The 13,804-nt window shown below is 44.5% G+C and overlaps 1 long non-coding RNA gene across 1 annotated transcript; it reads right to left on the bottom strand.

Annotated features, from left to right (window-relative positions):
- Positions 1 to 2,327: 2,327 nt before the first annotated feature.
- Positions 2,328 to 9,551, bottom strand: LOC146867000 (uncharacterized). The gene is made up of 2 exons (XR_014961057.1): positions 8,939 to 9,551; positions 2,328 to 3,460 (listed from the first exon to the last, which is right to left on the bottom strand). It is a non-coding gene; the product is annotated as an uncharacterized LOC146867000 (long non-coding RNA).
- Positions 9,552 to 13,804: the final 4,253 nt, after the last annotated feature.

The raw sequence follows: 13,804 nt of genomic DNA, 5'->3' as shown, positions 1-13,804 counted from the left end.
CCCCAGGTAGTACCTAGATGGACCATGTGTACCATTCCATGTGTACACAACATCATTGTTCAGAGTCCGTCTTCATCTACACATGGGTATATGTTTATGAGGTCAGCCACTGCCATTTTCTGTACCTACAAGGCAAAGACCTGAATACTTTAGCATTGTAATATTTGTGGAAGTACAAGCTTCTTATGATGGATGGTCATGAGTCATTCCATAGGCGTGTTTCTTTCACTAGACATGCCACTTGTACTGCTAATAATTGTTCATGCATGTAATTGATGATAATGTGGACAAATTCTGCTTGGTCTGATATATATGTCCTTCCTCTCCAACAGACAACATGACCCCTAAACAGGAGAAATCATATTGGATTTGCTTGGAGAGGTACTGCCACATCAGGCATGTAGCCAAGGCCCTCAGGCACATAGGTAACAGGTGGTAACATTAATGAAAACGGTACGCACCTTGCAGCAATCTTTGGACAGGATTGAGCAGCAACGTAGGCCCTCCCTCCGACTTTCTGCCTCTCCCTAGTTCATATTGGGTTTTTTTAGTGTATAGTGTTTTTGCATAGGTTAGGATAGGTTTTATCATAGTGATAGGGCAGGTTAGTTTAAGTGGTTTTATAGATTTTAATATTTATCTTTTTTAGGTGGGGATATGGGTGGGTAGCTTGTTATGTGGGTGGGGGTTAATGTTTAGTATGTGTATAAGCGAAATTTCAAAAAATATATATTTGTTTAGGTTTTAATGTTTACGTAGTTTGTGTATAGGTATAGTTTATGTTTGTCTCATGCCAATGTGTATTAAGGGAGTAGGTGGCGGTTGATTTTTAACCTGTCTGTTTTGTTATATGTGTAGAGTAGGATAAGTTAAGGTTAGGTAGCTTAGGTGAGTTTTAAGTTAGGATAGTGTAGGTAATTTAGCATAGGTTAGTTTAGGCATATTTTAGAAAGGCATAGTTAGTGTAGGTCATTTATTATTAGATTTTAAGAATTTTATGGTGTGTTACCTAAATATTCTTTTTCACTTTCAAAACTGCTTACTTATTAACTGACTAGAAGTTGTCATATCTATATGGGCTGCATTAAGCACATCCTGTCAGTGTTTGTAGGCATATGTTACTAGGTGGAGCACCTGAGGAGTAGATCATGTCAACTTTGAAATGGAGTCACGTAAGGGATTTTCAAAAGTGATTGTGCACTGTAAGTAGCCCTCTTGCTGTGAATGGACACCCAGCCCAAAACAGGTATTTAACTACTGTTGCACTATGTGTGTAAGTGATGCTACATGTTTTATATGGACATTGTGACTAATCAAGGAAATGGTGGGTGCCACACTGATGCCAGCCACTTACACACTCTCCCATACACCATTTTGGTGTCACATCACTGTTGTTTTCTGGCTAGTATCAGGGATGGCTGGTAACATATTAAAGTAGTGGGGTGAGCGAAGTTCCACACTGCAGCCCACAACACATACATAAAACAAGCATGAAAAATATGAACACTCAATTGTATTACAATAACATTGCAAATAAAATAAAAGTACTTACACGGGCTGCGTCCTCCGTGTCCTTCACAGTCTGTGGCTCAGGTGGGCATGAGTGGAAGAGATAATTTTCCTAAGCAATCCAGACGCTGCTCTCAGGCTGTTAAGCAGCATGAAAGCAACACCAGGATTGGATGGAGCAGGCTGGCTATATGTTCCTTCAGACCCTGTAGGTCTTTGCTTGGTCTCCACCCAGCTATCTAAGACAGCTGGGTGGAGACCTTCAAAGTGCGCATCTCAATTTGGCTGGTGCCAGACATACAGACAAACTGACTTTTGCACTTTTCAGTGTCTGAACATTCACTGCTCATGTCCTCCATGCAGCAGAGGACACAACCCTCATTTCTGCCAACTCCAGGGCTGGCTGAGGTGCTACGTGTGAAAAATAAAATGACAATGAAAATATTTCTTTGTCATTTTATTGTTCACATTGAAATAGGGCGTATCGCAGCAGGCAGGGGATCGATGCTCCCCCGCCCTCATATAGCAACCGCCGCTGGCTAGTATGCACAGAAGTATCCACCACCTAGGCAGAAACTTCATTCAGTCTTACCATTGACTGATCAATAATTGTTAATCTTCATGCGTGTGATCTTGGGTAACTACTTGCTAGTTTAGATGCACGTAGGATCACATAAACTATTTTGCTTGCCCTGTGCAGATTCACCTCTGGGTTTATGAAACATAATTCCGTTTAGACAGTAGGTAGTGTCTTTAATATTAGCACATCCACCATGGCCTATGTAGTCCAATCATGAACAGGCATACAACACACTGGCTCCGGTTAGTGATTTTATTGACATGTGAACCAAGGAGCAAGGAACAGGTGACAGTCCTTGCGGCAACAACCCTAACATAGTATGTGAGCCGTTGGATGTCCAGACAGAGTCCATGGGGGATACATGTCATAGGACATGTGGAGGACTGTTCCAGTGCGGAGGAGAACCAAAATGCCATTAGGGAAGATAGGCCACATTGACAGTCTACAATTGGGTGACATCAACAGGTTGGAAAGCAAATAGAGGACACTATCAGTTGCGAACTACACTGCATGGCCATAAGCACAGGTTAAAAGAGGAACTGGTCATGTGGTAGTGAGAAATGCAATTTTCCAGTTTTTCGGTGGAAAGGGGTGAAGTCCGCATCTTCGTCCTCTGATGTGTGTGGTGCCTCCTGTGAGGTGGGTGTTGTCAGTGCCAAAGGTGACAGAGGCGCACACACACACATCAGGGTCTGAAGATATGGATCCCCTGTCCCCAGCAGCATTTCTCTGTGCCAACAAGTAATGCAGCAAAGCACTAAGAAGGGCCTGCTGGTTTGGCAGCACCGAAACAATGTCGCAGTGTAAGGCACCGATTGTTGCTATGTAGGAGTCCTGCTTCCACTCCATGGACTCCAGGTTGTTGTGGATCACCCCCAGTTGGTTGGCAACCTCATTGGTGCCACTTCAGCAGGCAGTTGTTTGTGCCTCTGCATCGTGGCTCCAGCGATGTCAACCAGGAACTGATCCAAGCCATGGAACTGAGGGTAGTGGCCTCTTTTAGACTCATTGGTGTCCTTTTTGGAACTTAGGCACCTATGGACTCCCTCTAGGGAGCCCGCCACAGTCTATGTCCCGACAGCACCGCATCTGCCAGCTCCCGATGGACTTCTACAGCACGACATTGGAATTCAACTTGGGGGTCCTCGGAGTCCAGGGTTGGGGGTGGGCTGGGTGGTGGTGTTTGTTTGGTGATAGCTGGATCTTCTGGAGACTATGCAGTACTGTCGGACCTTCTTGGGACCGGAGATGATGTTTGAATAGAGTACAGGATTTGCTTGAGGGTGTCTTGGTCGAGGGTAGGCAGGCTGTCTCCATCAACAGGATCGTCATCCAGGACATGTAGCTGGCCAGGAGTTGTTGGTACAGCCTCTGTAATGAAACATATATATGTTGATGGTGATCTATGTTAGATGGTGACATGAGTAATCTGCTTGACAATCAGACTTCCTACTAATTCACTTTCCGGTCAAAATTGATACTTAGGACATCTGTCCCTCAAAGGTTTTAAAGCCAAGTCGCACTGTAAATGACATTCAGATGACGGTATCTCTGTATTGTTCACACAACCACTGTGTGACAAGGCTGACTTGTCGTGTTATGACATAAATTGCAACACAGTTACACAGCTTGCCCAGCCTGCCATTCCTGCATGTTTGATATGAGGTAAGGTCCACATCTGCCTTGCTGATTTCCTTAGTTTTTCATGATGCCTATACTGATTGTGTTTTGCCTTATTGGCACCACTACTGTGCACATTGCACCTAGTCTCCAGGGTGCCTGCATTCCCTGTGACCAGTACTCAGCCCACAGATCCTGTGAAGGTGATGTGGATTTAGTTGGGAATTAGTTATGATCCTGCAGTCTGCCTTCCACACAGTACACCATGGCACTATGCTGAGTTGTGCTGTCTTGTGTGCACATTGTGCTTTCATATGGCCAATGGTACAGTTTTTCACCCATATCCTGCACCCCTCTACACAGCTTCCAACCTTGATGCACTGTAGGAATGTGTGAGGGCATGTACCTACCATAGTTTTCCTATTTGTGTATACTCATATGTTTTCAATGCACACAAAGTTGGCTCCATATTTGTAGACAGAGGGCACTTTGTACTAACACTGAGGAGTGGACCCAGTCAAACTAGGTAGATTGCTAGCCCTGATGTTCAGCCCATTTCATCATTGCCAAAGTTGGCTATCTGCAGAGTGTCATACATCATTTGACTCAGGTCCCCTCACTTTTAGGTGTACCTGCCTTCCCTGGCAATCCAGAGTTTGGGCCAGGGACTCCCCTTACTGCCACACACTGATTGAACCTAGATAATGCATTGACTCTCATGTGCCTACAACACCAACAATATGCATGACCATATCGAATGGACTGATATGGCTGGCTGTTTTTTAGAGCTATGGATCAGGCTGTAGCCCATATGGTAGTAATGCTGGAATTGATGACATGTACCTACCCAGGTTTTCCACACAACTGGGCCCATCCACCTCAGCCTCCAACCATCCCTGACTCCTGCCCTTTGTGGTGGCAAACTAGTTAATCCTATATTTTGACAGATTCATGTTCAACATCCACCGACTTTGACAAATGTGGCATATTTGAGACAATTTGCCTTCAGACTCTCTCCCACATCACATGTAGGATGTAGTCCTACAATGGTCTCTTCTCTGTCATCCCTCCCAAGCTGCCATATAAGTGTGACACTCTCAGACACATCAGTGCATGTGTCTTGGTCTGGCTACCTTGCAGTAAGCATATCCATTCCCACCTCCTTGCTATACAATATCTCCCCATTTACACACAGTTGCAGTTCAATGTGCTCAACCAATGCACAACACTACCCGGGGCCCACAAGGGCCACACACCATCTTTTGTTTCAAAACACATGGTCCTCTAGTGTTCATCACTTGTATTCAGCCCCACAGCCAGTCTGATGTAGTTCATGACAGCACTTTGGCTGCTCCTTACTAGGCAGTTGACACCTGTGTGCTCTCACCCCGCATGTTGGGAGCTGCTTGCTATGTGTGCTCTCAACCCACATGTTGGGACAGCTGTGTGCTATGTACTTTCATGCAGTTTACTACACATGTGGCACTTGGAAATATTCTATGTGCTGGTCCTTCACATACCCAACACCTGATCCCACTCTCAGTTGTACAGTTTCTCCTTTGACAAGTCCATTCCGTTCCATTGCTTTACAGTCCAGATTTGTGTGCATGGGCCCAAGTTTGACACAGTGGCCTCATGCTGCAAGGTTGCCTGAATTGGAACTGTCAGGTTCGGCAGAGTTAATATGTCCATGCATGAGGTGTTGTTCCAGTCCATATTTTTTTGCTTTGTATTCTGGGACTTGTTGCTCTGGCGACTCGTGTTTTACATTCCACTAAAAGTGCTAGTATACAAAGGTGAACCTAAACTGGTACTACACTTCACACATGGAAGGGAGAAATGTGATGGAACTGGACTGAGGTATGTTACATGTACCTGGGCAGTGTGACTTACACTTTTGTGATGTTTAATGGCATTCGCCCTGCACACAACTCAGTGGAGTACTGAGGGATAGCTAGCTAAACTGTTCAACATGACATTTTTGCCCACATTCCCCTTGTTGCAAATTACCCTGTAGGTCTTGTTGTTCTTCGTGAACTGCCCTGTCTGGTCCCAGAACTCCTGCCACTAACTCCTCTGGGATGTCAGTTTCCACCCACTCCCCTAAGGCATCTAGCTCCTCCTGGGGTGCCAGTCTTCCTCCTCTAGTCTGCATGGTTGCTTTCAGGTTGCTGGCAAGTTTCTCCTTCATCCTGCACTTATAGTCGTGCAACCATTTTTTACATTCAATGACTGTTCTCTTGGCTTGGCCTATGCTGTTGATCTTGGCCACTATGGTCTGCCATGGGCCTCTTTCTTCCCCAGGGGCAATTTTGAGGTGACAAAAGCTGATGCTGGTGCTCTGTCACCTTAGTGATCAAGATGTCATTCTCCTCCTCAGTGAAATTGCACTTCCTCTTCCCCTGGGAGTCTGTCTGGACATCCTAACAAGCCTTACGTCAGTTTCCGCTGTGACCAAAACGGAAGCGTCGCATTTTTTTTATGCACCTTATGCCATGGTGCACCATACCATAAATACGGCTCATACATGGCATTCAAAAATTATGTAGAGAATCACAAGCCATTTTGACGCATCGCTGATGCAACGCAGTGATGCTTCAGGTCTTGTAAATGAGGCCCCAAGTCAGTATTCACTGACGAACAGTAGGCTTCTGAAAAGTTACAGCATCTGTAGCTAAAGAGAGCAAGCATTTGCAATGCAATCGGTCTCGACTTTGGGACCTTATGTGTATTTAGCTAGTATCCTGTGTGCTGAAACATCTACTGTTCTTTAACATGGAGGGAAAATAAGCACCAAACTGCGTGATTTCCATAGAGTTCCAAAACTTTCTCCACCTCCTGTTCATACAGGACTCGGTTGAGCCTTACACAGAGCATCACACAAACAAGCATCACAGTAGCCCAACTCCTAGCCCAAGTAAAAACACAGCCAATAGCACTTCCCTTGCCACTCCTCCGCAACTAAACGCCTACAACAACTTAAAGAAAACACAATACGCCACCTGATATGTCCCTCAAGCCTTTTCCTACCAATCAAATGGCACACTTAGGATGATCCACAAAGCTCCCACTTGCTCTCTTCTTGTTCCTCCAGCTCACCCAAGACCAGCATCCCTGTCCCTGTAGTGCCCCTTTATTTCACATAAGGAAACTTTCAACTGGCAGAGGGCCTCCACCTGCACTAATTCATCTCAGGTTCCTATGCTTGTCACAATGAAGTTTTGAGTCTATATTTGTATTGATTTTGACATACCCCGAGGTCAACAATCAGCATATTAAAAAGATTGGTAATCACAATTCATAAAATGTTCCTTATCACTCATAAGTCCAAATAATACTATATCCATTCAATAAACAGGTGCATTTTTTTAATGTACACACTTCAAAACACAGAAATGTATTTGGTGGGTTTTGCAGCAAGTCCATCAAATCCTGAGGAGAGTTCAACGTAAATCTTTATAATAAAGGAAGCTAATATTTATTTCTAGCCACTTTCAGTGCTGGGCAGTGGACACTATTAATAGACATTAATCGAAGTTATGCACGATAAACATTCACAAATAAGTCAATGGTGTGTGTTCACACTCTGCAATAGCCTACCACCACACAGCTCCCCCATCCATCCTCCAATTAAAGAAAGCTGGAGATGCATTCTTGTATAATGCTCTGCTTTGCTATAAAGACATCTGTTTTTTCCACTACATACTAAACCCATCTGCTAAATCACCCATTACTGTACTGTCGGCTGAGCACTCCTCGTTCTCTGCAGTTTGCTACACTGCAAGTATTGGGAAACTGAACTATTTCCCAAGGCAAAATATGGCACTTTTTATTTTTCTAGAATCACAATGATCGAATACATCATGGTGCAGAGAAGGTCTATATCCACCAGCAATAAAAGAAAATAAATGAAGTTCCCAAAAGCTAACCAAAGGGTCAGCACAGTGCGTTTTTAAGTTATCATTATTTGCATTCGACGTTTTCGTATGCATGTTTTTGCATCTCTCCATAAACCTATATATGGAGCCTGTCACTCTGTCCTATTTCAACCTCCAAATGAAATGCCTCAACCTAAAAAAACAACTTATTTCTCTGCTCAAATAAATATAATAAATATTGCATTCCAATGGAACTACCTTAAAATCGCCCAAACTCACCATGGGTAGAGTTTAAAAAGTTGGGAGGTAGCTCTACTGGTGGCAGTGAAACTGTCACTCGGTCTTCCAGGGTACTGTTTCCAGGGTACATTAGTGTCAGACTGTATACTATGAGTTAATATCATCAATGGTCTTTCCAGGCCACATCCTCCTGCGTAGATAGCCTGATAACACAGTCAAGTCATTATTTCGATCGCTATCAGCAGCTCAACTGCCACCAGCAAAAGACTGCAACAGTGCGACCTCTAAAATCCAAAATCTAAGCGCTTGGTAAAACGTGGTGTGTAAATCACAGTTTGGATCCCTATAACGAATGGCCAGTGCTTCAAATTAGTACCTTTATTTGCATCTGCTTGCTATTTTCCAGTAAGTTAAAATTAAGCCCAAGGGCGAGTTTGCTGCAAGTTTGAAGTCTCGTGCATGTATTATGCAGCAAAGTTGTGGAACTGGCCAAGTTCGTCCTATTAAAGCTGAATACAAAGCAAAGGCCTCCTTCAGTTTCACGAGGTACCTCACTTCCTCCAGGTGCTTCTGGATTGAAACCGGCAGGTGGGGAGGCACAGGGTTGTAACGCAGTCCATGCTCATCCTGGGTGAAATTACTTAATTGGTCCAGTAGGACCTGGTTGGAGGGGGAGATTTGCGCACATCATACAAGAATGCACCAAAAAAGTCTCTTCCCCTGTCAATGACAGGGTTATCAGATTCACTCCCTTGAGCCTTAATGCTCCCCTCCCTCTTGCTCCACAAACCCAACTCCATCAGACAGACCATCCCTGCACTCACCAAGGGTCGAACTCATGGATGATGCTCTCGAAGCATATGAAAACGAAGAGCCTGGAGCCAGCCAGGCTAAGAAGAGGATGGTGAAAGAGAGTAAGGACTGCCAGCCCGCCGGCTGCAAAAGCCCACCGGCCAGGGCCCCTCCGGAAGAGGCGCTGCCCTTGGTGGCCCGGCCCAAGAGTTGGAGGCGGCAGCTCCCTTATGCAGCTGGCTCTCCAGCGCCACCTGCTCTGCCATGCTTGAACCCGAGACTGCGGAGTCGGACCCGCCGTTGTGTGAAAGCCGCTTACCTCCGCTGTCAGCCCGCGTGCGCTCACTGTGCCCCCTCCAATGGCCACGGTCGCGCTCTCTCTCCAGCAACCACTAGGAGTCCTCCGGTTCTCGGTCAGCATCACACACCGGGGAAAAGGGGCGAGAGCGGGGAGCAGGAGCAAAATGCTCTGCTGATAAGGAGTTTCATCTCCTCGGACAGGAGACGGAGGCGAGGAAAGGGGTGGAGTCAAGGGCAACAGAGTGGTCTCACACGCAGCGAGTCAAGACATAGAAAAGAGTCGAGACCTGACATAGGGGCGGGGGGGTGAGAAGGCACAGTCTGCGGAGGGAGGCACAGGATGAAAATAGTGAGGGGCAAGACCAGGGAGCAGGAGCGAAATGCTCCGCCGATAAGGAATGACATTTCCTTGGACATGAGATGGGGCGAGGAAAGGGGTGGAGTCAAGGGCACCAGAGTGGTCTCACACACAGCGAGTCAAGACATAGAAAAGAGTCGAGACGTGACGTAGGGGAGGGGGTGGCCGAAAAAGCACGGACTGCGGGGTTAGGGGGGAGGCATGGGATGAAAATAGTGTTTGAAGTAAAGGGGCCAGTAACCATGGAAGGGTACAAATGACGACAATGAAAAAGATGGGCAAAGAGTGGGCGGAGCTTCCACAAAGCTTCCACGCTATACTGAATACTGCATGCCTCGCAAAGTGAGCAGCGCATGCGCTGCAGTGCTAGACTCGACCTAAAAATGGCTTTTGCAAAACAACGGCCCAATGTGAAAAACAAGACATTCAATACTAGTGTATTATTTGCGGGTAACATGGTATCGACAGTTAAGCTAACTTAAATCAGCACATTATATTTTCTCATGTATGTTAATATTGTCTAAGTATGATCACCTACTCAAAATCTATGATTTGATATTTGACATAGACTTTTGCACTTTTCTACTTATCGCGTTTTTTATTTGCGAAAGGTAAATTCATTACAGCAGTCAGCAGCAAGCTTAAAACAGCACATGGCCTATATTGTCCGCTAGAGTGATGCCTGTTCCTAAATGCCAAAGGTTCAATTAAATACGTTTTTCATTGCAAAGAATGGGTCTTACACTGTTCATGCATTGCAAGGGTGGGACTACTTAAGCGGACTGATATTGCTTCATCAAAGAAATGACTGTGAGCTTGCATAAGAAAAGAAACATACATCATGAATAACAGTTTAATCAACCAATATCTTCTCAGTATGAACTGATAACAATCGATGGCGAGGTGGGCTGACCGTTTGCCTCTTTTCCCTTTTGTAAATACATTAGTGCAGGAGTGAGACAGCTAACGTCACTGCTAGCTCAGAACTAAAAGCCTCACCTTTGCTGAATCTCCACCAGCAACCATTTTAAAGCATTCCACTTTTCAATATCACATCATACAAGTCCTTCATCCATTATTTACTCTGATCAACATAAAAAAGAGAAGGAAAATATTTCTACGATTACAATTGAAATGATATTTGAAGTTGAACACAGTAATTATCTTTTAACATCGCCACTCAATGAAGTCAGCAAATACTACAAAGAGAATTAGTCACATAAAATGAAATTCAAAAGTGGTCCTTGAATTGAGAAGGACCGAAACATAATAGAAGTATATTTAATAAGAGTGATGTAAATAACTTTGATAATACATAATAACAATAATGATGAGTTTCCATATTTATAACTACTGAAAATAAGAAATTGGTTCCTTTCGTAGCAGACTTTTTGTGTGAAAAGATTTAAATATATTTTGATTACAAGTTATTTAACAGAAAGGACCATTGACAGAAAAGTGAATACTATTTTAATGCCCCTGTATTTGCAACCTGATCATTACTTTGGCTACTGGTGCATCAATATGTCCAACCATTATAACCTTTATTGCACAAGAAATGTTGCCTTACTGGAGTAAGAGAGTCATGGTGAGACTGGCGATGCTTTGAACCAGCAACAGACTACAGCTGTTGCTATCACGGGCATAAGGTCATCAACAATGTTATGGGCTAGAGGGAAAAATACAAATAACACAATTCCTCTGTTATTTCTGTTGCCCCTGATACTTCAGACACACTAGACATGGATTTATAAAACTGCTTGGATCGTAAAAGATTATTGAAATGCCTTTTAATCCCTGACATAAATATGTCTCATTTACAAATGCCTGTTATAATGCTTTGTCCTATGAAGATGAATTGGCTTATGTCATTGCATAGTTCTCAACCCCTTCCCTCCTCCCATGAGTTTAGGCTTGGACGCTGACATCAAGATCTTCCCATGAGGATTTATACATGTCTTTTGAGAAGGGTTCAGGCAAATTTTGCCAGGGCTGACATAGCTTTGTGTTCCAGGTGCAGAAATAAGGGTCATATCAGCAACACCCGGCGATAATTATCGCTCAGCGCTCTTAGCGCTAGGATAATTATCGCCGGCTAGCGTGGATTTTTATCGCTGAGATAGCGTGCTATTAGCAACGCTTATCTCCTCAGCGATAAAAATCCTCACGCTAACTGCCTAACGTGAGATTATCGCTGGAAACCCAGCGATAATCTCATGCAATGTGGCGTTAGCTTGCTGATAGGGACTCACAAACTTAGCCATGATATCCACCCTCCATAGGATATCATGGCTAAGTCAGTCCTGAAGGAGGCGTAAGGAAAGTAGCGATAACAGGGGTTATCGCTACTTTTCCTGCTGCTATGCTTCATAGCGTGAGGCTTGATGATAGGAGAAATGCGACATTTCTCCTGTCATGTTAGGTCAGGAACGCCCACTTTGCATCTCATTAGAGATGCAAAGCTGGGCGTTAGGAATCCTGACGCTAAAGCAAGGTTTCATGCGTTAGCGTGGCCTTGCTAATTAGGCGATAAAATTATCGCTGCTTTTCGGCCGAAAACAGCCGCAAAAGCGGCGATAATTTTTTATCGCCTGCTTGTAAATATGCCCCTAACAGTGTAGAGAAATAAAGCGAGACAAGATATTTAAACAAGCATTAGCAAATTAGCAATGGTGCTGGCTGCCAGCCGTTTGGCTATTGTCGGTTTTGTAAAAGGTTTTTCCTAGGAAAGCTGCCAGAACGTCATCAATCTAACAAACAATATATTGCTTTAAAGCAAAAAATATGGATTTGGTCTACAAAAGCCTGATTGCCATAGTAGTGCCTGGAACTGAAGGGAACTACTTTGAGTGTGGATTGTGCTCCTTGTGAAAGGGCAGAATGTCATCTCTCACACTAAAGTTAGCAAATTGATGAAGTGGGCTGACCCACTGACCCATGTTGTATAGCGTAGTAGGTGGAGGAAAATGTGAATAACACAGTAATAAGCCAACGGATGAAATGGCTTGGATGAAAACTCCTTTAAGCAAGTACATTATAAAATATTATTTTAGCTAAATCAAAAAGTCTAACGCCAGACTTAAAACACTGAAACAAGATTTCTTTCTTGCTGATTACCATCTAGGGCAAATGGTCTGGCAACAAAATGAGCAAACAGAGACATACATTTGTCAGCTGACGAAAAGAAACCTACAAACAGCCTTTGATGTAAAGTAAATAGCCTTCTTTCTCCATCGAGGCAACAGATAAGAACTGCTTTGTGAGTTTTGCTTTAAAACATCAAATTAAAGCTACAGGGATACAAGAGCAGAGAGTTTAACTCGACTTTGTTGAGATTTATTCACTGTTGATTTGATTGAACTTATGTTTAAGATATTTTATTTTTTATGCCACGATTAGAGGATTCCTCAGTATTATTGAAATGGAATGAACTTGTCTGTTAAGTAAAATCCCTTGTAAGTATCTTTACCCAATAACTTTTAGAAAGTGGGCATTTCTTTGTGCTTATGACTCTATGTGCTTTGCAGCCTGAATCCAATCCACGTCCAGGGCAGAGTGACAGCTACGCTTTCTGCATACTTTTCAGACAGCCATTACACAGGGAGGGTTGGGTGTAACAGGGTTGCATCTGCATCCATCTACATACTGAATGGTCTTCCTGGGCTGGGAGGGAGGGAGGACGGGTGCACTTACATTTGTATAGACTGTGTCCTGACCTCCCACAAAGGGCTGATTTACCGCCCTGCTGTACATATGGAGCCTGGGGTGAGTTGAAAGGAGGTGTTGTGCACTTCTAATGTTTCTTTTGAAGTTCCACCTATATCAAAGGCATTTTGAGTTTAAGTACAGGGGCTGTGACCCCATGTTTTAGACACTGTATGGGACTTGTAACCAGATGCTGCTAGCTGTACATTCTGCACATTATCAGAGGACTGCTGTGCTGCCAGAAGGAACCGCTATTAAGACTACCTACTTTGTTGTACTGGTCTGCGGCCTATGGGGCTGTGGAAAGACTGCCATTCTGCTAAGGATCTTTCATGGGTGGCTTGCCTGCCTGCCACTCTGTTTATGCCCCCATGAGTGTTTTCAGCTCCTTGCCTCCTTAATACCAGTGAGTGGTGAGCACTGGTTGTTGATCTCTGGTGTAAGCACTCCATGTTTTCTACCCTCCTGAAGAGCAGCGCGTCTGAACTGATGGGCAGGATAGTTTGGATTTCTGTGTAGTGAATGATCGAGATGGGCTCAGCGCGCTGCTCTTGGTTTAATGGGAATCCTGCTTGCCGGTCCAGCTTCTTGTGCCAGGGGAAGGCACCACCAGTGGATTCCCTCTTGTGGTGGGGCCTTGTGGGGAATAACACGGATCCCCCCCAGAGTGGCGGTGTGAGTAGCTAGGAAAAGGCGCTCGTGCTAGGGCCACGCTGCATGCATGGTGGCTGTGCCACTCTTTCCACGGGTCATGGAGGACCTGGGGACCACTGTTGCTGCTGGCCTGTTTTGCACCAGAGTTCACCCCCTCCTGGACAAGTT

Source organism: Triturus cristatus, chromosome 1_2 (assembly GCF_964204655.1).
Source record: "Triturus cristatus chromosome 1_2, aTriCri1.1, whole genome shotgun sequence".
Classification (NCBI taxonomy): Eukaryota; Metazoa; Chordata; class Amphibia; order Caudata; family Salamandridae; genus Triturus; species Triturus cristatus.
Note: the sequence above shows the minus strand (reverse complement) of the source record. Positions and strands in the feature narration are given on the sequence as shown.